The following is a 24,055-nucleotide window of genomic DNA, read 5'->3' on the forward strand; positions in this document are numbered from 1 at the left end:
TGCAAATCAGTATTATTCATTTCCTGAAGCATTTAATCTGAAAAAGCCATGGAGCTGGGATTTTTCCCTGTCATCTAGACGATGCTATCTTGTTATACTTCACAAATAATACTGGGTACACACTGTATGTATATATGTTCTCTAATTCTGCCCTGCAGCATCCAAAACCAAAAGATTAGCATACAGAGATTACCATCTCTTGGGTCATTTTCTCAACTAATATGCTTCACTTTCCCACAGGACAGGTCTGTCAATCTTCACACCCTTGAATTCTTCAGTGTGAGTCAATCCTGTGGTAAAAATGTTCCCATTGTTACGATAACTTCGTGCAGTGGAGGAAAGCCCATCTTCAGGGGTTATTTCCAGGATAACAGATTACTAAGAACTGTCAATTACACAGATGACTCTACGGTGTCTGACACATAGCAGTAACTAAGCAAGTGTTCAAATATTTGTTAAATAAATAGACTTCCATTCATATTGTTGTTTACACCAGTGAAAAATAAAGTTGGATTCATAATATGAGAGTATTTTACTTTAGTTATATTATGATCCATTTGTTCAGTGAATTGATAACTTGAGTATTAGGCACGGTGGTGGTTTATGTATATGCTAATTTCTCACTAACTGCTTCCTGAGTCTCCCTCTGTCTTTCCCAGCGCCCTTTTGTGTCTTTCACACCAATCCCCTCTTGTTCCCTAGGTTTACCTAATTTCCAAAATTCTGCCCTTGGCTCACTTTTAATCCCATTTTCCCCTCATGGTGGTCCCTTCTATACAGATAATTTTAGCTCTTTCCTGTAAATAATTCAAAGGGGTAAGTCATCAACAGTTGGTAAGGGAGTGAAAACCTTGAATTGCAAACAGGGCTTTGAATTTTTTTTTTTTTTAATGTCCCTGGATATGTTCCAGTGTCTCATGGTTTATATTATATGGGAACTGGAATAGAGTTTGTATCCTGCTGCTGTATGAAAATTGTGTAAATTTTAATTGTATTGAGTTGGTTCACAGTACTTTTCACATCTATACTACCTTGCTATCTATTCATCCTTTTACTTTTTGAGATTTTGATATTGAAACTTCACCTACAAATCTTACTTTATCTACTTAAGAAAATGATTGTAATATTTAGTGGAACTATATGTAACTTTGTTCTATGTTTCCCAAGTATCCTGTAAATGTGTTATCTCACTTTCATAATTTAAAAAATAAAAAAGAAAATAGACCAAAAAAACAACAACAAATAGTACTTGGATAGGCAAAAATAGGGAGAGGACTGTCAAGCAGAAGAGAAAATATAAAGAAAGTAATAGTTGCAAAAGGGGCAGGACTGTTTGAAGGACGGGTATCACCCTTGAGTATCAGGGTAAGGCATGAAACCATGTTGGTGCTTTATTCTGCAAAGACTAGAAAACTTTGTCTTATAAATAAATGAGGCTCCCAGAAGGCTTTTCTCAATAGAGAACAAGATGAGTGAGTTACACTTAAAGAAGATCCCTGTGACAACACAGGGAAGCTTAACGAAGATCCCTGTGACAACACAGGGAACTTCGGCTGGGAAGAGACAAGAAATAGAAGGAGATAAACGAGCAGAGTGATACAGGTATGAGTTAGTGAGTTTAGGGAATAACAGCAGGTGTGGAAAATAAAATGCCTGTGCTAGCTCAGCTGTTGGCTAAGTATGGTCACTTGGACCACATCTAGTCTGCCCGTTGCCTGTTTTTGTAAATAAAGTTTTATTGGAACGCAGCCACATTCATGCATTTACGTATTGTCTGTGGCTTCTTTTGTGCTGCAACAGCAGAGTTGAGTGTTATGACAGAGACTGCATGGCCCACAAAGACTAGATTGCTATCTGGCGCTATTCCAAAAAATGTTTGCCAACTCCTGTTCTAACTCAGAGATGCCAGTGTTGACATAACCTAAGTCTGGCAAAACACAAAGCATGGGACAGAGGAAACGTCAAAAGCAAGTGGAAGTTTCGGTTCTGTGTTGACTGTAAGAACAATGGTCTCAGAGGGCATTGTGAAGTCAAAGGATAAAAATGCTGAAGAATAGTAGTGCTCGCATCTTTCACTAGGAATGTTCAGAAAATAATGGAGAACTAAAAACTGTCAATATCTCATCTATTACTGTCTCAACTATGGTCTCCGTTGGAACATCAAGAAGGCTGAGCACCGAAGAACTGATGCTTTCTAGTTGTGGTGCTGGAGAAGACTCGTAACAGTCCCTCGGACTGAAAGGAGATCCCACCAGTGAATCCTAAAGGAAGTCAACCATGAATATTCATTGGAAGGACTGATGCTGAAGCTCCGATACTTTTGCCACCTGATGCAAAGAGCGGACTCATTGGAAAAGACTCTGATGCTGGGAAAGATTGAGGGCAGGAGGAGAAGGGGGTGATAAAGGATGACATGGTTGGATGGCATCATGGACTCAATGGACATGAGTTTGAGCAAATTCCGGGACATAGTGGAGGACAGGGAAGCCTAGTGTGTTGCAGTCCGCAGGGTCACAAAGAGTCAGATGTGACTTCATGACTGAACAGTAACAATAACGATCTCATCTCCAAACATAAGTGATTATTCACAACATTTTGGGCATCAAGGAAAGTTCTAGTGTTGAATCAAGACCCAACGTGATTGACTTTTCTGGGTAGTCTATACACCCACAAGGCTTTCCTCATTACCTTCCATGCTCTGCTGATGACTTTTTCCTAAACTTTGGTTCTCCAGTTAGGATAACTCACTTTCTGAGCGGCTCCTGGGGCATGATGTCATCACTTCAAATCACCTAAGCAAGGACAGTGAATCCTTGGTCCCTGAAGATGTCTTTCATCAAAAGGTTTTAGATGACATTATTGATGACTGAACATAAATTATAGCAGCTTATTATCTTAATTCCCAGAATTTTGTGAACACTATCGATCTGTTAGCACCATGCTTAGACGTTTTAATCATAGAGTGATATTTCCAGCTCAACAACTTTTATTACTACTTCCATATTTGCATTGGAGGGCTTGGTGGTTCAGTGGGTAAAGAGTCTTCGAGCAGTGCAGGACAGCTGTGTTTGATCCCTGGCTTGGGAAGATCCACTGGAGAAGGAAATGGCAACCCACTCTAGTATTCATGGAGAATTCCACGGACAGAGGAGCCTGGCGGGCTATAGTCCACGGGGTCACAAAGAGGTGGACACGACTGGGTGACTAACACTTTCACTTCCACTGCATAGCAAGAAATGAGCTAACACTCGACAACCTCATAAAGTATACAAGGCTTGTCCTTCCAAAACTAGTATCTCCCACATTCATATTGGAGATAATGCCAACATCACAGAGGATGACTTAATTCCTTTCTTGACTGTTTTGGTATGTTTTTTTAATATTTTATTTATTTCGTTTTGGCTGCACTAGGCTTTCATCACTGCTCGGGCTTTTCCCCTAGTTTCAGCAAGCGGAGGCTACTCTTGTTTGCCCCGTGTGGACTGCTCACCACAGTGGCTTCCCTTGTTGCCGAGCTCAGGTCCTAGGGTGCACAGGTTCCAGAAGTTGCAGCACGTGGCCTCAGTAGTCGTGTCTCCTGGGCTCTCCAGAGCAGGATCCGTAGTTGCGGTGTGTGGGCTTAGTTGCTCTCAGGCATGGGGAATCTTCCTGGCCCAGGAATCAAACCCGTGTCCCCTGTGGAGGCAGTTGGATTCTTTACCACTGAGACACCAGGGAATCATGACCATTTTAATTTTTAAAATGCCCCATAAAAGCTGGCTGCCTCAATAAGTTTACATTATGTTATTTTAATGAAAGATGGATTATTGATTATATTTTAAGTATCTATATTTAAGTAGCATGATAATGTTTTTAAAACCTATCTTCGCATGAAGATGAAAGTGACATAAGCAGAAAATTAAGTGGACATGTGTGCAGTGTGGTCTTTCCAAGACCAACTGTTGCTGTTGTCAGCTGAGTATTCAAGAATAACTGTTTCTATATGAAATCATTATTATTGGCACGTCTTGTCCTATACAGTTCTATCCAGAGATTGCTTTAGTCTTAAACACAAGAAACTTTAGACAGTGAAAGGAAAAGAAAAGATTATTATTATTGAACATTTGGTTATGTGTGTGTATGTGTGCGTGTGTGTTAGCAGTGGAAAGAGAAAAAGAAATCAAATAGAAGGAGAAGCAATGGGGAGTTTTGGTGTCCTCAATGGTGAATTTCCTTCCCAGGGTCCTTCCTGAGCTGGGAGGGATGACTTCTTTCTAACCTCTTTTGGAAGAAGGGGATAGATGCAGAAAACATCAAACCACAGTATACTGAACTGCAGTGACTTAGTGACTTTCTGAATTTGCATTTTTAGCCTCCTGTTATGACAAACATATTCTTGTACATTTGGGCATTACAAATTAAAAAAAAAAAGATGAACTCTATCCAGCAGGGGAGACATCTCTGCCAGAATAATGTTAAATTAAATAAACAGTGTGTAATGAGAGCTGTTATTACCTGCTCTATGATCATGCTCAGGCACGCAGTCTGCAGGCTTGTGTGTCTAAGTACTATCATAAATCTTTCAGTCTATTTTGCTTCTTAAAATTATAACTAACATCTCTTTAATGGTGAAGTCTGTATCCTCATTTAAATCTTTGAATCTCACCTAAATCTCCACTGTTGAAGGCTTATGTTTTCATTACTTCTTATCTTTGAAGAGATAAGAAAGTTTGAATTAAAACAGATCATTTTAAAAAAGATAAAATCCCCTTGCTTGAAAATGAAAGGATAATAAGAGTAGAATTCTGCTAGAAGAAGAAATCAAGAAATGCTTGCATCTGGCGAATCCTTCCATTTTTATCTTTTTCTTATTAATCTAATTTCCATCCATATGACCCTTAGGAGTTTCTGTCTTAGCTTCTTGCACTTAGCTCTGTACCAGAGGAAGGAGAGGACAGCATTTCAACACAAGTCTGACATTTTCACTTAATCTGCCTCGACTGCACGTTGTCTGTGAATGCATTACCTCAAAGGTAGTTATTTCTGCAATGTGAGAGAAAGTCTCTTAAAAGCAAAAATATGAGTTAGTAGATAATACCCTGTCCTTATGAATATATTAAATGACTCTTGTCTCCACACATACATACCTATTTTATAATAACTTATACACTGTTATTTCCTACTTGCTTCTCTAGAGAGATACAAGGCACTTTAGAAGACCATAGGCTTGTGTTCAATAGAACTGAGATTGAATCCTGGCTTTGAGATTTAATATTTGAGTGTCATTGCCCATAGGAAATTCAAACTTACTGTGTGAAAATCTGAATTCAGATCTGTTTCTCAAGGCTTATTCCTCCTTTCTTAATTCTTACCTCCACCAGCCACTGTGACTCAGATCAGAAGCCGGTGAGTCATGGTGGGCTTTTCCTTCCTTAGCCCATCGTGGCTTTTCCACACTTGTGTCCTGCCAGTTTCCCCAGCCGCCATGCCCCTTTCTCTTTCTCAGTTTAGACCCTGCTTCGTGCTCTGCAGACTGCCTTCTCACGGAAGTCCAGCTTAACCATCGAGCTGTCCTGTACAGTGTTGCTGTGGCGCTTTCTCTGCAGTACCAACCTGATCCTTGTCTTCCCCAGTCAGCTACCCAAGGCTATTTGGCCACACAGGACACCTGCCAGGTTTCCCAGCATGTGGTCCCCATGTGTCTCTGGTCACGGGCTCTGGCCACTTCTTAACCATGCGTGGTGGGCTCCAGCCACTGTTGTTTTTCTGAACAGGCTGAGGTCTTTCATGCCTACAGCCTTTTTTTCACACTCTTCCTCTGTTGTGAACAGCTCTTCCTTGCAATGTCTTTTTGGAAATAAACTGCACACCCACAAAGTTGAAGCAGCCAAGAACAAAACTGTGAATATTTAGATTTCCTGCTGGGTTTCTGTGACCTTCTCTCTACTGGTACATAGACACACGCATCATATACGTTACATTTGTATTCATGTGCGTGTGTGTTGGTTGCTCAGTCTGACTCTTTGCAACCCATGAACCATAGCCCACCAGGCTCCTCTGTCCATGGAGATTCTCCAGGCAAGAATACTGGAGTGGTTGCCATTCCCTTCTCCAGGGGTTCTTCTCAACCCAGGGATCAAACCTTGGTGCTCTGCATTTCAGGAAGATTCTTTACCATCTTAGCTATTTGTATTTCAATATTTGTATACATATATGACTGAGATATATCAGAAAGCATTGGTCTCCCACTTTTTCCCGAACTCCTTGTCCTTGGGCTTAAAGTAGCTTTTATTCTATTACCTGTGCTCCTGTCTTCCTGTTGTCTAACTGTGCTTCTTCCCGTGTGTAACCCTGGGTTCCCTCGTGCCCAGATCCCATGTCACTGACCACTGCAACACAGTCTGTACTGCAGCTGCTATCGTTGTGGTTCTGGAAGCAGTCATTCCCACAAATGCCATTCTTCATTAAAAGCAAAAACAGCGGGTCTGCTGTCTTATCAAATGTTGCTTATGCCCACATTTGCTCCTTCCTTACCTATAGTTGGTAATGATACAATATTTAACCTCTGAAATCTCATTGTGTCTGTGTTTTAATAGCATACCCTTCCACCTCTAATTATCTTTTACTGGGAAAAATACGCATTGTACCCTTGTCTTACATAAACATATTGCAAAGAAAACTCTTCATTGGAATTGCAGTAGTTATTTGAGGAGGTTTAAGCACCACAGAGAAATTCCCGTATCCCATCTCATTCCAGATACAGACATTGCACTCGTGACCACACGCTGCCTCTGAGAAAGATGCTGCCGATTCACCAAGTCCATGTGTGTTGAGTGGCTTCCACATGAGAGAGGATGGTTGCACCAAGTACCCGTGCTAGCTCACGGAATGCAGGGACAGCCAAGCCGATGTTAGTGAGTTAGAGTTAGGCCAGTGGAGTGTGGTCATTGAACAGAGCAAATCGTGCTGCTTTGAAAGAGAGGTGGTCAGGGCCCTTTCCTCCAACTGCTTCATTACCACAAAACCCTTGATGCGCTAGAGTGTAATATCATTTCTCTTACTAGTGGCCATTTTTGACCATGGACAGACAGGGACGAGGTGGGAGCCGCTGTAGAGTAGAAAAGGAAGCTATCTAGTGTGCAGAATATGGATCGAGATTGTCTGGACCACTTCCTGTCAGATAAGAGGGGAAACATCTGAGGATCCCACTCACCTGTTCCCCTGCCCCCATTATCCTGGTGGGTTTTATAAACCGTGTCATAGAAATTATTTGACTATGCAGCTTTTAGCAGTTGCACCAGCAGACCTTTAAAAGCATGCTACTGTAGAATCCTGTTTTATGGAATCAGTATTGCCAGACAGATCACAGAAGCCATTCCTACTTAGAGACTTCTAAGAGCTTCAGAATGATCTGCAGAGAACTGACATGCAACCGAAAAACACAAATCTAGGGGCGAAAATAGTCCTGTCTGTATTAAGTCATCCACACTCAATGTTGTCTCTCTCTGACCTTGTTACACTTCTAGCACACCGGAAGCTATGTTGTAATGGCTCAACAGACTATTTATAGATGAGTCTCCACTATACCAAGGTGTATTGGTTAATTTTTCTTTTGAGAATCATGAATGACAAATTATCCCCGGGACAAGAACTTGGGTATACTGTTCGTTGTCACCATCGTCCTTAGAAATGGCAGCAGTAAGAATGTTTGCAGGTACTAAGTTTTATGTACTGAGCTAAATGTGCAGTCGTAACTGGCCCTCAGATATAACTGTAATATAATTGTCATATGTCAGCAGGTCTCCGACAGCGACATCTGTGATAACAGTTTCCCTTTTGGCTTATGAAAGTCTGTGGTGAAATCTTGCTATTGTTCTTTGTTGAAAAACGATGCAATGCACTATTCGTGAAGATGGGAAGAGATGACTGCTCCATTTGAGAGCCATCCCACTGGTTGCAGGGGTTTTTCCTGGTCCTTGCTGTCGCCCCGTGTTTTCACGTGCCTCGCTTGTTCAAGCTTATAAAACAGCCCAGGGTAGCAGCCACGTCTGGTCTTGAGCGGAGATCTCGCTCTGCATGGCTCCTGCCCTCTGCCCAGCCATGAAGCATTCCATCTGCCCGTGTCTGCGAGGAGGCTCACGGCCTCTGGGGCTGAACCGGTGGGGTCAAATCATGTTCTCACCATTTAGTGTAATTAACTCCAACCACCCGTCTGTTGCAAGCCCCGGTGCAGCCAACACAAGCAAGAGGAGGCCAAGAAGAAATTTCTCCTCATTATTAAACGTAAGCCTAAGCACTTGTCTGTCTGTAAAAACAGAGCAAAGGGAGGAAAACTGAAACCAGTGCACGGGGTCTGAGGTTTCAATAAATGTCAGGGAGCGTCAAGTCTGTTTGGATTGCAAATTATTGCTGGCTGACGGTCTTACCATTTTACAACTGGAGATTGCTGTCATGGGGGTGGGGGACGTGGTGGTGGCGGGGAGGCTCTCACATCACAACCAGAGGGAAGCAAAAGTTCCCGAATACTATAGCAATCATGGAACGCTACAAGAGGGGCTTTGGCACTGGCTAAATTTAGTCTTTCCTTAATGCACATCTCAAGAAACAGCCCACAACACGCCACTCTTCCCATCGGGTCTGCTGAAGCGCTGAGTTTGCCAGAGATCGAGACCTTATTTCTCTGGTTTACCCATTTTAAACTCCACTACATCCCTCTCCTCTGCTCAGATGCTTTGAACATCTGAGAGCGATAAAGACGCCTAAATGTTTCAAGGTGAATTAATACCTGACTACATATCCGGGAGAAACACACACCAATCATTTGAGCAGTGGTTAAGACCATGTTTCAGATGGATTAAATGCGTGGGCAATTACTGATTCAAACAAGACCTAAGGCATGGGCATTCCAGCCCTGTACGTGGACGGACACAGGGTAGCCACTTTCTGTTGATGGAAACACTTTTCACATTGTGAAAAGCGTATACATGCTTCTCGGTGCTTCTCCTGAAGTTTAATATTTTTCATTCCTTTTTCTCCTGACCAGCACATACTGAAGCGCTGCCCTGCGACAGGTACTGAGTTAGAGACACTGAAAACCAAGAAATGGTCCCTGTTCTCCGAACACTCAGAGTCAAGTGTGCTCATTTTAACCAAGGTTCTTTTAGTTTAAAATAACTGAAGGATCCTTCACGTTAACTTAAGAGCAATGGGAGAAAGTTGCTGTAAGGTTCAGGGGTCCAAGAGAAAGAAACCCAGCAGGACCATGTGGATGGAGGCACCAAGAAGCTGTTGAAAACGGGGTTCCTCTCTGCCCCTCTCCAGCTGCCGCGGCACTTACTCCTCTTCCCGTGGGCTTTCTTCTTGCTCTTAGGTTTCTACGACTTTGCTGTCTTTTCTGAACTGTGCGTTGATTCAAACAGGGGCTTCTCAGGCACATTTTCCATGTCAGTTGCCCACTGGAACTTCTCAGTTCAGTTACCAGCTTTCACAAGTCTTAGCTCAGAATTTACGGAGAGACGTGGACTGATGCAGCTTGGGTCAAGCATGTATCTTTAGTGGCTGAGGCTCATTACGAGGGGGCTTCCCAGATGGCTCAGTGGCAAAGCATCTGCCTGTTAATGCAGGAGACGTGGGTTTGATCCCTGTGTCGGGAAGATTCCCTGGAGGAGGACATGGTGACTCACTCCAGTATTCTTGCGTGGAAAATCCCATGGACAGAGGAGCCCGGAGGGCTGCAGTCCATGGGGTCACAAGAGAGTCGGACAGGACTGGGTGACTGAGCATCGGACACAGAAGCATCAAGATACACTTTGTGAATTTCCTGAGTTCTGTACAGACTTCTGGCCCCATTGTGTATCATGATTTCTTTATGATTATTAGAGTCAATTACTCCTACCAGGTGGGCAGCAAAACATGCCCCAGTTGCAAGAGAAAGCCCACAAGGGAACAGAGGAAGGCAGGGTCTGGCAGCTGAAGTGGGCAGTGTGTTCTCAAGTGACAAGGACACAGACGGCATCTGCTCCACGGGCAGAGACTCGGGGCGGGGTTTCAGACACGTGGAGCTGAGATTCGGCGACGCGGAGTTTCGGGGAAAACGTTTGTAGGTCGTGTGTGGAATGATTTTGTCTCATGTGAATACTCACCAGACAATCCTGATTGAAGCCTGGTTGAAACACAGTGAGTTACTCGTGATTCTATGGGGAGAGAAGTTAAGGAGTGATCACACTGTCGGCTGTGGCGACTGACCGTTGGGAGAACACAGCTAGCAGACGAATGTGGTGGGACTCGGGCCACCACCTGGTGACTCCTTGCAGGACGAGGGCAGGCCCCAGAATTCAGGGCGTGGGCTCCGGGGCCAGGCTGTCTGCCCAGGAAACCGGCGCACACGAGCTGTGCCTCGGTCGCCTATGAGCCCCGGGTCTCAGCCTTGCCGGCCACGCGTTTCTCGGGATGCCACTGTCCACGGAGGCCTTCAGACGTTCAGTTACAGCGTCGACATTCTTTTGTGAACAGCTGTCCCTTCTCTTCCTTCTACTTCCTCGTCCAAATGCCACTCCATGTCCAAATTCTTCACACAGTTTTGTTCTTCCGTGACACTCTGTTCTCCGCCACCGCCTTACCGGATGTGGTCACTCCCTTCTGTGCACTTCGTAAACTTTATTTGCATGTGTAATGTCATAAGCTCTTTTGTAGTTGATTCTGACTATGCACCCATTGTAAACTGCTTGAGGACAGGAGTGTACCTTAGATACCATCTTATCAGTCATATTCAAAAGGCACAGAGTATATGCCAAATATTTGTTATATAATGAGTACAGTTTTGATAACAATCTTATAGAACTTTTTCAATGTCTAGAGTAGATAATTTTTGTTTCTCAATAGGCTGTATAAATCTTACACTAAACATAGTGGAAAGGCGTAGGGTATGTGTGTATATAACACACACTGGCACTTTCGTTCAAAGCAGTGTGGACACCTGTCAAAATAAGATGAGGTTTCCCACCTCAGCTTCTTCAGTTGACAACAGCGGTACACGTCAGTGCATATGTCAATCATATGTCTTGTCCCCTAAATCTGTATATAGATATTGTAGATATATCTTTATCTTTACAGGAAACGAGAAGTAACAAGCCTCAATTTTCTTTTCTTGTTTCGTGGTACCATTTTTTGTCCTGGAATGTTTTAGTAATTGTTGCTTCTTTTCAGAGAAGTGGGAGGCATAGTGAAAGCATTTTGCAGTTTATCAAGGTGTCACAGTTAGCACAGAAAACTAATGTTTCCAACAAAAGTGATAGAAAATTAATACGGACAATTCAGGATTTACTTACTTATACTTTGAAAACCCTTATTATTAGATGCCATGGAAACAAAGGTCCACAAATGCCATCCTACAACTTGTCTGGTGGCAGAAACAGCCAGATGATCACACTGGGGCGAGAGAGAGCACAATAATGATGAATACCATGCAGGCCATACATGCTGTGCTGTGACGATGCAAAGCTGGATCTGTGTCAGAGAAGCTGGAAAAGCTTCCCTGAGACAGTGAGAGAGTTGGAGCCATAATGTTCCACGCATGGTCCCTGGAGCTGAGTCAGTGCCCCCTGGGCTTGTGAGAAATGCATACTCTCGGGCCCCACCCCAGACTTTCTGAATGGGACTTGACTGAGAGTGGGGCCCAGGAATTGCTGTCTCAGCAAGTTCCCCAGATGACTATCATGGCAAGCAAGTTAGAGAAAGCACCAGTATAGAGGTCAAGGAGGGGTCTACCAGTTGTACTCATTTTCAGTTTCTGCCAGAGATTTGAGGGTGATTCCCAAGGGATCAAAGGGCTTCCTACTTTTGGGAGCACAAGAAAACTTCTCTGAAATCATACAAGGCACACCATCCGTTGCTGAGATGGCGAAGAAGTCGACATGCTGGTGTTCATGATATGCCAGAGTGCTCTTCCTGCCTCCGAAGGTGCAGAGGCTAGACGAAGAAGTCCAGAAGCCCAGGTATAAAGGTCGAGCAGGAGCTGATTAGGCGATGGGGCCGGAACACAGGGAAGACGCCGGGGGCACAGGTGACAAATGCAGAACCCGGGAGGTGCTATCGGGGGTTTGGGTCGATCTGCTAAGTAGAGTAGGAAGCCACCAAGAGTTTTCAGATAGTTGGATCGAGGTGGGTGTGGACACAGAAGTGAGGCGAGGTTATCTGATTCTACCTGCACTTCAGAAGGTCCTTCTGGCTGCCGTAGTCAAGGATGTGGTGAGACCAGCAAAGTCTCTCAGTTGTCTGGCTGAGAGATTCTGGTCACTGGGCCAAGAGGAAATGCAGAAGAAAAAGGTCAGTGTCCTCAGAGACATTTTGGAAATAAAATTCTAAACGTCTGAAAATCAAGCCTTGCGAAAATATAACTTCTTCAGTTACCATCATGGAGTTTATATCTTCAAATTTCTTCCTGGATTTATGGAATGTTTGTTTCATTAATAAGACTATATGTATGTCAGAAATTAGTAAATATCGCTCACCCCTCTGGAACATCTCCAGTGGAAAAAAATATCCAATATGCCAGTTACTAACATGACTCCTTCTTAAACTTTGCAGCGGTTAGAAATTTTCCTCTCAGATAAAGAACATATATTAGCTCAAGAGTTTCTCCAAAAATACAGGATACCAATTTATCAGTATTTTTGGAGCCCTTTGGTGCAGCCGTTTTGCACAGGAGCAGGGTCCTCTCAGGAAGGTCATAAACGTTCTTTTGAAGTTTGCTCAGAGCCCCTGAGTGTGCTCCCAAGATCAGTTTCACAGATCCCAGCCATCAATCCAACCAGTTGCTCCATTAATCTGAACACGGTTCAGGAGTCAAGTCAGTAATAAAAGTGTGGTTAAGCAGAGCAAATCCATTACTGCTACTGGAGAAAACAAAAACAAAAGCAAAAAACAAAACCCTGCAGAGTTTTGTTTCAGTCACGGTAGATGGATTTCCTGCCTTAAGCCAGCACGCGTGGGCAACAGGCGATGGGGCCATCGAGCCCTATTACAGGGAGAGAGAAGGACAGAGTTACTTTCAACAGGCTGTTATTGAACATCTACTATACGTAAGACGTGAGTGGCGGTGGCAGGCTTTGAGATAACAGAGCACAGTTCCTGCCTTCATGTGGCTGGTCGTCTGGTTCCATGTGCCCACATGCTCCGTCGCTCAGTCACGTCTGACTCCTCATGACCCTGTGAACTGTAGCCCACCAGCCTCTTCTATCCATGGGATTTTTCAGGCAAGAATACTGGAGTGGGTTGCCATTTCTTTCTCCCGGGAATCTTCCCGATCCAGGGACCAAACCCATATCTCCTGCTTGGCAGGCAGGTTCTTTACCCCTGAGCCACCTAGGAAGCCTAGTCTGGCTAAATGGAGGAACATAAATTGATGAATACAATAAAGTTGCAAGGGGCTGCAAATATCTATGTATAGGTGTTCACCCCCGCCTCCCTGGAGCTGGAGATCAGTTCATGAGGAGGGTAATTTTGTGCTGACTCTTCAGTTCAGTTCAGTTCAGTTCAGTCGCTCAGTCGTGTCTGACTCTCCGTGACCCCATGAATCACAGCACGCCAGGCCTCCCTGTCCATCTACAAGCTGTGTATTTGGCAGCTGAAGGCAGTGTGAGCTGTGATCCATGACAGAAAGACTGGGTTAGTGTGGTGAGCATTTCTGCAGGAGCCAGGCCATCCTTGCCATCTGGGAGGTCCTCATTTTCCAGCTTTGTGTTGTTTTATGTTGTGTTGTTGCAAGTGATCAGGGTACATCATTGCTGTCCTCCTGGTCTTCAAAGTTCAGTCCTGGTTTTATCTCTATCGTCACACGGGCGTACAGCGGTCATTGCACTCTTGTAATTCGTTGGATGATTCCTTTTGCTTTGGCACCGAAAGGACACAGAGCACGGGAAAATGGACACGGAGAACACGCGCCCACTGGGGGTGCCGTTGCCTGTGAGTGCACTTGCAGGGTGCGTGTATTCCTAAACACAGCACTTGGTTTGAACATGCATTCAGTCCTGTAATTCCATCCTGTAGTGTGTCCAATTTTTTGGAAGCAAAACCTGTCATGCCCACCTAACTCTATAGTCTGCTCTTTGCTTTATAAACAGAGTAAGACAAGAAGAAGGTGTATGTTGCAGTGGAAACATGTCTATATTTCCTACCATGCACATAAAGTGGTAAATTTTGAGGCTATAACTAAAGATTTCACACCAATCATCTTCCAAGAAGGCCCCTCCACTTTCCCCCATGGCAAAGAAAAACAGCCAAGTTTCTCTTGTTCAGTATCCTGAAATGGGCTCACTTTTCATCCCACGGTATGTAACTCTGATGCTTGTGGAATATTGCTGACCTCGCCAAGCAGTCAAGCATAGCGAGTTGACTGTGTGGTGTGGAGGCCTTATGTCAGGAGGGTGACCATCAAGTGTCCTCTCAGACTCCCTTTCTTTTCCTTGTAACCTCCTCTTATATCTGAATGTCCCCCAAGAAATAGATTCCTTTTCTTTCCTGACCAGAACTGGTATTGCACAGAGTTTCTTTTTCCAAGTCAATAATTTTTAAAAGTTTTAGTAAAAGAAAAATCTCTCTGATCCCATTTTATTTGAGGCAGTTCAGTAAGAAGGAAGAGAGGCAAAGGAAAGGAAAAAGGAAGAAAAGGCAGGGGGAGACTACCATGCAGCGAGCGAGCACCACACAAAGCTCTTTCCATCAGTCGCATCTTCGCATTTGTACCTCCCTTGTGAGGTTTTGCTCAGTTTTGTCAACGAGTAAGGGAAGCTCAGAATGGTTAGGCCAGTTAGTCAAATAGAAAGCTGTTGTTTTGAAAAGACAGACAAATGGCAGGTAGGTAGGTAGATAGATAAGTGAATGGAGAGATGGGTGGATGGCTGCATGGGTAGATGCTTAGATGGACGGATCGATAGTTGGAGGGGTGGATAGATGGATCAGAGGACTGGAGCACTGGCAGAAGCCCTGATTGTGCAGGGAAGCAGCTGCTGCTGGAGATGAAGGGCAGAAGCAGGGATGGGGTGGGGAGGAGTACCACCACCTCCCTCGCCTCCATTTCTACCCCATCTTCACAGAGCCTTCTCTTGGCTGGAAGCATCCAGAAACCACCTAACGATGGATGTGGTTCCCAGGAGTTCACCTCCTAAGGAACAGAGCAAGGCGCAGAAGGGCTGAAAATGGATCTGGAGTGAGCTGGGGATGAAAGATTACTTGTCCAAGGGCCCACCAAAAGCCCAGCTCTCATCTCAGCACTACGGACAGAGGGAAGAACACAGCAGGCAAACACTGGGCGCTCAAGGAGCTGACAGGCTCGTGCAGGAGAGAGACACGATAGAAAAGAGACTGGTGGTGAAGAGTTAGAGTATGTTCCATCCTGATAAGCTCTAAGAGACAACACTGGAGCTGGAGGGTAGGGGACAGGGGAGCAGAGGCTCAGAGAAGGGTCAGAAGTGCCTCCCTCCCCTGAGAAGGCAGGCCTGCTGGATGTGGCATGCCAGGGAAAGTCGCTCTGTCGTGTCCAGCTCTTTGTGACCCCATGGACTACACAGTCCATGGAATTCTCCAGGCCAGAATACTGGAGCGAGTAGTCTTTCCCTCCTCCAGGGGATCTTCCCAACCCAGGGATTGAACCCAGGTCTCCCACTTTGCGGGCAGATTCTTTACCCACTGAGGCACAAGGGAAGCCCAAGAATACTGGAGTGGGCAGCCTTTCCCTTCTCCAGGGGATCTTCCCAACCCAGGGATCGAACCGGGGTGTCCTACATTGCAGGCGGATTCTTTACCAACTGAGCTATCAGGGAAGCCCAGCATTGTTGGAAAGACCCAGTGAGAAGGAGGGACGGAGCCAGGCTGGGAAGGGGTATTACAGAGGGAACAGCAGGTGTGGAAGTCAGGAGCCTGGCGTGGGGAGTGTGGCTGGAGAGGATCCACCAGGGTGATGAAATCAGAGCTTGACTCACAGCTTCCTTCTCTGTCGTGGCTTCTCCTCTGTTTTGTCTGTGCCCAGACGCTGTAGACAGGAAGCAAGAGGCTGAGAGCGGAGAGAGGGAAGCTGGAAGACTCAAAGTGACTCATCCGGCACCATCCAGTGAGGGCCCGTTCTTCTGGTCCAGGTCTATGAACAGAATGCCTTCCTGTTTATAGGTTGGTTTTTGTTGGGTGTGGTGTGTATTCCTGTTAAAGTCAGCGTGGCCAAGTGCATCAGGACCCATGATGGAGCCTGGTGACTGAGGTGCAGGACACTTCTTTAGGAGGGACCGTGGTGTTATTCACAGTTTCCCAGAAGAGGCCATGGGATCAGAGGGCACTTGACGTCACTTACCCTGTACCCTGGGCCCTTGAGTTCTTCCTGATCCTTTAAAATAGAGTTTAGCTCTAAACTGTAAATATCTATATGGTCTTCTCACGACCACCCGCCCTCCACTTCTCACTTGGATGTAATGCATCTGTGTGTGTACTCCACATGTGTATATGTGTGCACGTGTGTGTGTGTGTGGGCTTCCCAGGTGGCTCAGGGGTAAAGAACATGCCTGCTAGTGCAGGAGACACAAGAGATGCGGGTTCGATCCCTGGGTTGGGAAGGTCCCCTGGAGAAGGAAATGGCAAAATGCTCCAGTATTCTTGCCTGAAAAATCCCACAGACAGAGGAGCCTTATGGGCCACAGTCCGTGCAGTTGCAGAGTCGGACATGACTGAGCACACACATGTGTATGCATATGTGTATATGTACACACATGTACCTATGTATCTATATGTGTGTGTGTGTTCATAGATATACAGAAAGACAGATATACAGTTTGTATATGAATTCCCTTCTCAGCCCTTTTTTCCCCTGACAAATCACTGTTTGACTGTAAACATTCCACAGCTCAGATCCCCCTCCCCAGTGAAATGTTCCAGGTAAATCCAAGAAGTCTCAACCAGACCCTTACACGTGAGCGGACAACACTCAGAGAGCTATTGGTGCTGCCTTGCAGCTCATCTGTTTACAGGTTGGTGATCCCAGCTGGATTGGGAGCTTCTTATAGCCAAAGATGCATGACACTCTTTCAGATCCCTGTCTTAACAGAGGGGGTGGTGGTTTGTAGTTGATTAGAGCAAGCTGTTTTTAAAGAGTGTTTTTCCAGTGGTCATGTATAGATGTGAGAGTTGGACTGTGAAGAAAGCTGATCGCCAAAGAATTGATGCTTTTGCACTGTGGTGCTGGAGAAGACTCTTGAGAGTCCCTTGGACTGCAATGAGATCTAACCAGTCCATTCTAAAGGAGATCAATCCTGGGTGTTCATTGGAAGGACTGATGCTAAAGCTGAAGCTCCAATACTTTGGCCACCTCATGCAACGAGTTGACTCACTGGAAAAGACTCTGATGTTGGGAGGGATTGGGGGCGGGAGGAGAAGGGGACGACAGAGAATGAGATGACTGGATGGCATCACCGACTCGATGGACATGAATTTGAGTGAATTCTGGGAGTTGGTGATGGACAGGGAGGCCTGGCATGCTGTGATTCATGGGGTCGCAAAGAGTCGGACACGACTGAGTGACTGAACTGAACTGAACTGATAGATACATATCTACATACATAAAATGAGCCAGCCTTAGGGGATGCAGTGGTAAAGAATCCACCAGCCAGTGCAGGGAACACGAGGGGCATGGGTTCGATCCCTGGATCAGGAAGATCCCCTGGAAAAGGAAATGGCAACCCATTCCTGCATTCTGGCCTGAAGAATTCCGTGGAGAGAGGAGCCTGGAGGGCTACAGTCCCCAGGGTCTCAAAGAGTTGGACATGACTAGACGACTGAGCACACACACACACACACGTGTACGTATGCATGTATGTGCAAGTGCGTGTGTAAATATGCATAGCTTACTGTAACACACGTTTGCAGGACTGGCACCCTCAGCAGTTGAGCATTGAGAGGATATTCCAATTAGGTCATGGATGGTGGTGAGAACCGGGCTTTACATTTTACTTTACTGGAAATGCCAGAGAGCCGATGGCTGGAGCATACTTTGCTGTTGACTATAGAAGCAGTCATGGATACCCAGCTTCCCTCCAATCCTGTGGCCTTGCTGAACTGGTCATCTGGGAGGTCCCTGTGATTGTATCTTATCTCTATTTGAGAGTCATAAAGATGAGTAACTAAAACGTGGTTAATAAACCCCATCTGGGCATTTTCTAGGTGAATAAACACACTGATTTTTTCCTACTGTTGTTTCATGTGGAAATGATGAATAGGACTCACACTCTTGTTTTCATTATAAGTAGAAAAGTAGAAATAAGATCAAGTTATGATACTTGAGGTTGTTCTAAAGTGCTTCAGAGACACTCTGAAAGTTTCAAATAATTATAGCTCCAGTTAAAATTTTATGGCTGCCTGTGGATTTTCATGATCAAAGAAAAAGTAAACAGAGAACACTTTAGGCTGAAAGATATTCAGACCCTTATGAATTTTTGTTTGGCCTTCTTTCTATTCTTTAAAAGAGTGATTAATAGTTTCACAATGTAAAGGCACCCACATTTGGGATTAAGTAATTGGATGAAATTAATTCCTGAATCCAGTCTTTGTGCACCCTAGGCATGCTGCATAATATATTATCTTAGTGATTAAAAATACGAGCTAGATATAAGAAGTCTTCAAAAACCACTAGTTACTACTATAATTCCAATCTGTTTCATGTGTTTCAATGCTATATTTTTTTCTTTAGCTAAAAAGTTCATTATTAGTACAAGTAGGGACATTTGAAAAGAACTACAGATCATATTTTAGTACTATAAATATTAATGTTCTTATCTTAATAATTCTGCGATAGTAATACACTTGAATATCCTTGGTTTTTTGGAATAACAAACTGAGTCAAGTGGCAGCATGTCTTTTCCAATGGCTAAGAAAAAAAGGCTGCATACACATATATACATGCACACACACGTGTGCATATGTGCACGTATTCATGACTGTGTGTGTCTTTATATATACATGCATGTACACGCATGCTTATATGCATGTGTGCAACACGTAATGAATATAAACACGTGAGAACAGATTTTATGTACTTGCATGTAGTATACGGAGAAGGCAATGGCACCCCACTCCAGTACTCTTGCTTGGAAAATCCCATGGATGGAGGAGCCTGGTGGTCTGTAAGTACATGGGGTTGCTAAGAGTCGGCGACTGAGCGACTTCACTTTCACCTTCATGCATTGGAGAAGGAAATGGCAACCCACTCCAATATTCTTGCCTGGAGAATCCCAGGGACGGGGGAGCCTGGTGGGCTGCCGTCTATGGGGTCGCACAGAGTCGGACAGGACTGAAGTGACTTAGCAGCAGCAGCATGTAGTATACACGTATGTACACATGAATGTACACCTATATACATAGTTTGTTACCATTCACTTTATCGCTAAAACATGTTTGGCAGTTTTTATGTTTTACATAAAAATGTTCACATTCGGGAAATCTGTGTGAATAATGTACAAGAATTTTCTGCACTGTTTTGAACCTTTCCCGTGTGTCTATAATCACTTTAAAAAGCAAAGCATTTCAGAACACGCGTATAAGTGTTGCATGCTACCATGTGTGCTGAAATCATATGGGGAAGATTGATTCCGGACACGGAGACTGAACTTCATGCTGAGGAAAATTGTGGTTTTGATACATGTATCTGTGTATTTATTCACTCATATAAACATATACACATGTATAATTCTGATCTGGAGTGGGCCCACTCGTTTTTTAATTGAGGTAAAATTCATAGAACAGAATTAGCCATTTTTAATTATATAATACAGTGGTATATAATATATAAAACGTTGCACAACCACAGCACATATCAGGTCCTAAACATCTTCATCACCCCATCCCTAAAAGAAAATGTTACTCCCGTTAAATAGTCACCCGTCCGCTCCTGGTCACCGCCCATCTTCTTTCTTTCTCCATGTGTTTGCCTACTCTGGATATTTCGTGAAAATGGACTCCTATACTCTGTGGCCTTTGCGTCTGACTTCTTTCACGTTTTTGACTGAAACGCTTTTGGAGCTCATCTGTGCTGTAACAGGCGTCATTGCCCCACTCCTTTCTCTGGCTGGATCATATTCTGTTGTATGTGTGTACCGCCCTGTGTTTACCAATTCACCCACTGGCGGATGTCTAGATTGTTTCCACCTCCAGTTATCGTGAACTGCGCTGCTACGAACACATGGGCATTTGTTTGAGGACTACTTTTCAATTCCTTGGCGTATAAGCCTGAAAATGGAATTGCTAGGTTACACGTAAATCCTATGTTTAACTTTTAAGAACCTGCCAAACTGTTTTCTTATTCCTGTCTAATGTTAAGGGCAGGATGCATGAACTCGTGATGCAGAAACGGTCTCTGATTTTAAGCGGTTGGTTTGAGAAGAATCCTGAGAAATTGTGCTTAGAGGAACACGGATATTTAGATGCAGAAGAAGTAAATGAGAAGCAAACTGGCAAAGAGATTGGAGGAGAAATAGGTCTTGGAGTTTTAAGAGTCAAGGAAGGAGAGGATTTCAAAGACGAGAGAAGAATTGGTCAGAGGGAAGGCTGTAGCTTTAGAAACTGGATTTTTTTTTTAATGTATTCAAATGCTTCTATGAGAGGAACTGGGAGGTGCAGGTTTGATCCCTGGGTCGGGAAGATCCCCTGGAGGAGGACATGGCAACCCACGCGAGTATTCTTGCCTGGAGAATCCCATGGACAGAGGAGCCTGGCGGGCTATACAGTCCATGGGGTCACACGGAGTCTGACACGACTGAGCGACAGAGCATGAGCGTTGTATGTTCAGTGGCTGCTCGGGGGCATCTCAGTCTATGGGGCTGCTGAGAGGCAGACACGACTCAGCGACTGAACAACAGCAGTGCCTCACACAAACACCGTGATCAGGACCTGGGGAGAGAAGCTGAGTTTCTTTGACAGCTGTACCAACCCCTCAATAAATTCTTAGTTTTAGCCTCAAGAGATTCGAGGCAAAGTAAGAAATTAAAGAGAAAAGGGGGCATAGCGTTCCATCCTTGTTTTTAAAATACACAGTAGAGAATAAAGGAAAAGAGTGAAGAGCAGCTCAGGACGCGGGTCTGTGCGTAACACAGGTTCTCAGATTCTCAACTGTCTTTGCTTTCTGAATCATTTCAAGAGCCCCCTAAGGAAATCCTAATTCCCAGCGTGATCGCACTTCATGGGTTTCAGTTTGGCCTGTTTTGCGCGGCTTTAGCCCTGGCCGCAAACGGTGCTTGCCGCCCTCTGTCCACTGCCCACTCTCTCCCTGGCCCATCGCATCTTCCTCTCCTGACCTCCCATGAAACAGGAGATAAACGTTTCCACCCTGAGGAGATGCAGAAGTACGCCCTAGGCGTTTGAGCAGTGCCCACTTCAATCTTTGTTAAGGTCTGTTTTCCTGATCACACTGCGCCTCCCCACCCTCATCATAGGTGGGTCCAATACTTTGGCCACACATTTGAAGAGCTGACTCATTGAAAAAGACCCTGATGCTGGGCAAGATTGAGGGTGGGAGGAGAAGGGGATGACAGAGGGTGAGATGGTTGGATGGCATTATCGACTCAATGGACATGGGTTTGGGTGGACTCCAGGAGTTGGTGATGGACAGGGAGGCCTGGCGTGCTGTGGTTCATGGGGTCACAAAGAGTCAGATACAACTGAGCGACTGAACTGAACTGAGTATTTATTTATCTATTCATCTTGTTGATGGACATTTAGGTTGTTTCCAAATCTTAGCAGTCTTAAATAATGCTTCTTTGAAGATTGCGGTGCATGCATATTTTCCAGTTAGTGTTCTTGGATTTTTTTTTTTTTTTTTTTTTTTAATATATACCCAGGAGTGGAATTGCTGGATCATATGATATTTCTATTTTTAGTTTTTTTGCGAAATCTCCTTATGTCCAAACAATCCTATTTAAAATAGCATTTCAGCATTCCCTAATCCCACTCCCCCTTTATTTTCTTCTGTTTACTTTATACCATTAGACAACTGTGATAATATACTTTTTAAATATTTCATCTCTCCCTACTTAGAAAGTAAGCTTCAAAAGAGCAGACATTATTGTCGGTTTTTTCATTGTTGTATCTACAAAGCTCAGATAGTGCCCAGTACAAAATAAAAGCTTACTTAAAGTATTTTTTAGTAAATGGCAGTATGTCTAGAATACTTGCAGAGTCTTCTGTCTGATAAAAAATATCTCCAGTTAAATTAGCATGGTTACCGAGAAATTTGTCATGTTTTGTGTCTTTAAAATATTTTAGAGCTGGAAGATTCTCAAAAACCAGGAGATCTTTGTATACGAAATATTTTCAGAGTTGAAAGATACCTCCCTAAAAGGGCTGGATTAAAGGATGCCTACTCACATAGATCTGTGGCCTTCAGCACTATGATTATAAACCCACCTCTAATCCTCTAATGAAATATCCCTGACTTGGTGTCTGCAGTTCAGGGTTCTAATTGTGTCTTTGCAACACATGGTGATGTGATAACTGGGCAAGTGGCTTAACCCACTTTGAGCTTAAGCTGTACGCTGCTGATGATAATCGCGAAAAGGACCTCACAAGACTGTAGTGAGGATCAGCTGGGCTCTTGGACATGGTTTATGAAATCTCAAACATGCCACAAATCTGAGAAACCTGAAAACATGCTGCAAATATAAGGATAAGAGAAAACCCTAAAGTTCACGGGTTTATCCTATGGTTCTCTCACCACCCTATTTGTCTTTACTATCAGATTAGTTTAAAATTTGATTAAAGAAACTTCACATTTGTTTGAGAGAATCCTTTAGGCACCTTGAAGATATTTCAGTAATATTCAGTTCCAAACCTTATTTCCCAATTCTCTATATTGTCTTGGCTTTTCAATTAGATCATTCCCAAATTCTCTAAATATGTCAGACCAGCCTACTCTCTTCTTTCTCTGACCACTTCTTTCTCTTCCACTAACTTTAAAAATCAGTCTGGCAAATGCCCAGCAGAAGACTGAAGCAAAAGCCCACAGGACTGGATGAAAGCTTTAAGGATGTCAGTGTGGATCTAGGCCTCAGATCTGCTTTGGGGCTTCAGTTAACTAAAATCCACGCTGATCAAGCGGGCTTTGTTTCCCCTTTGTCATCACTGTTCACATCACTCACCCATCACCCGCGATCATCCTCTGCCCGTGGGATTTTCCAGGCAAGAATGCTGGAGTGGGTTGCCATTTCTTCCTCCAGGGGATCTTCCTGACCCAGGGATCGAACCCGCATTTCCTGCATCGGCAGGAGGATTCTTTACCACTGCACTATGTGGGGATTCCCAGATATACAATGTGAAAACAAAAAAGGTTTCTCACATCCCAAGCATTCACTCCAAAGATTTGATGGATATACCTTTTTGTGTGTTTCTTTCAGACCCTTGGTAAAGCCCTACTGGGCGGTTTGTTCCTTGGGTACATACAGTTGAGCACTGAGTTAAAAGAATGTGAAGCCTTTATATATCATGGCCCGGCTTCTAGCTAGCCTCTGGGCTTGCTGGTTCTTATTAATGATTCATTTCTTTTGACAGGAGCAGCAACATTTCAGGACTTCTTGGGTGGAAGAAAGTTGGCAGAGGGAAAGTCCACAGTGAGTAGTTAAACATTATATGAATTAATACCCCCCATCAATAGTTTAATGGATGAAATGCATTGATTGCTTTGAGAATTATGCTGAGGTCTACAGTAATAAGCAGAAATGTCTGATTTGACATCTTTTTTTAAAAATATGTCTGCAGCGTAATCTACCACCAATTACACAACAACCCCACCAAAGGGCTGCTGAGTGGTCCCACTACAGTAGTAACATGTTATAAAAGCTCAAGTTTCAGGACAATTAGCTTCTGGCTGCAGTTTATTACCCCATTTGAGATTTAAAAGATTTTTTTTTCCATTGCATTCCAACAATGCTTATGTGTCTGGGGCTAACACTTTAAAACAATAATGGAATGGCAAATATCTGTCTGGCTGGAGTTTGCCCAAAAAGAAGCGTGTATTAGAGTTAAAAAAAAAATCAAGCAGGGTGCAGTGGACACC

The 24,055-nt window shown here is 44.1% G+C and overlaps 1 long non-coding RNA gene across 1 annotated transcript in view; it reads left to right on the forward strand.

Moving 5' to 3' along the window:
• LOC129544770 (uncharacterized) overlaps positions 1–23,644 on the forward strand; it is a 245,645-nt gene extending 222,001 nt beyond the window's left edge. Inside the window, exon 3 of the long non-coding RNA XR_008683530.2 lies at positions 23,551–23,644. This is a non-coding gene — a long non-coding RNA (uncharacterized LOC129544770). The remainder of the gene's footprint in view (positions 1–23,550) is intronic.
• Positions 23,645–24,055: the final 411 nt, after the last annotated feature.

The sequence above is a fragment of the Moschus berezovskii genome, chromosome 20, assembly GCF_049115385.1.
Source record: "Moschus berezovskii isolate FMDL1 chromosome 20, NW_MosBer_1.0, whole genome shotgun sequence".
Taxonomy (NCBI): domain Eukaryota; kingdom Metazoa; phylum Chordata; class Mammalia; order Artiodactyla; family Moschidae; genus Moschus; species Moschus berezovskii.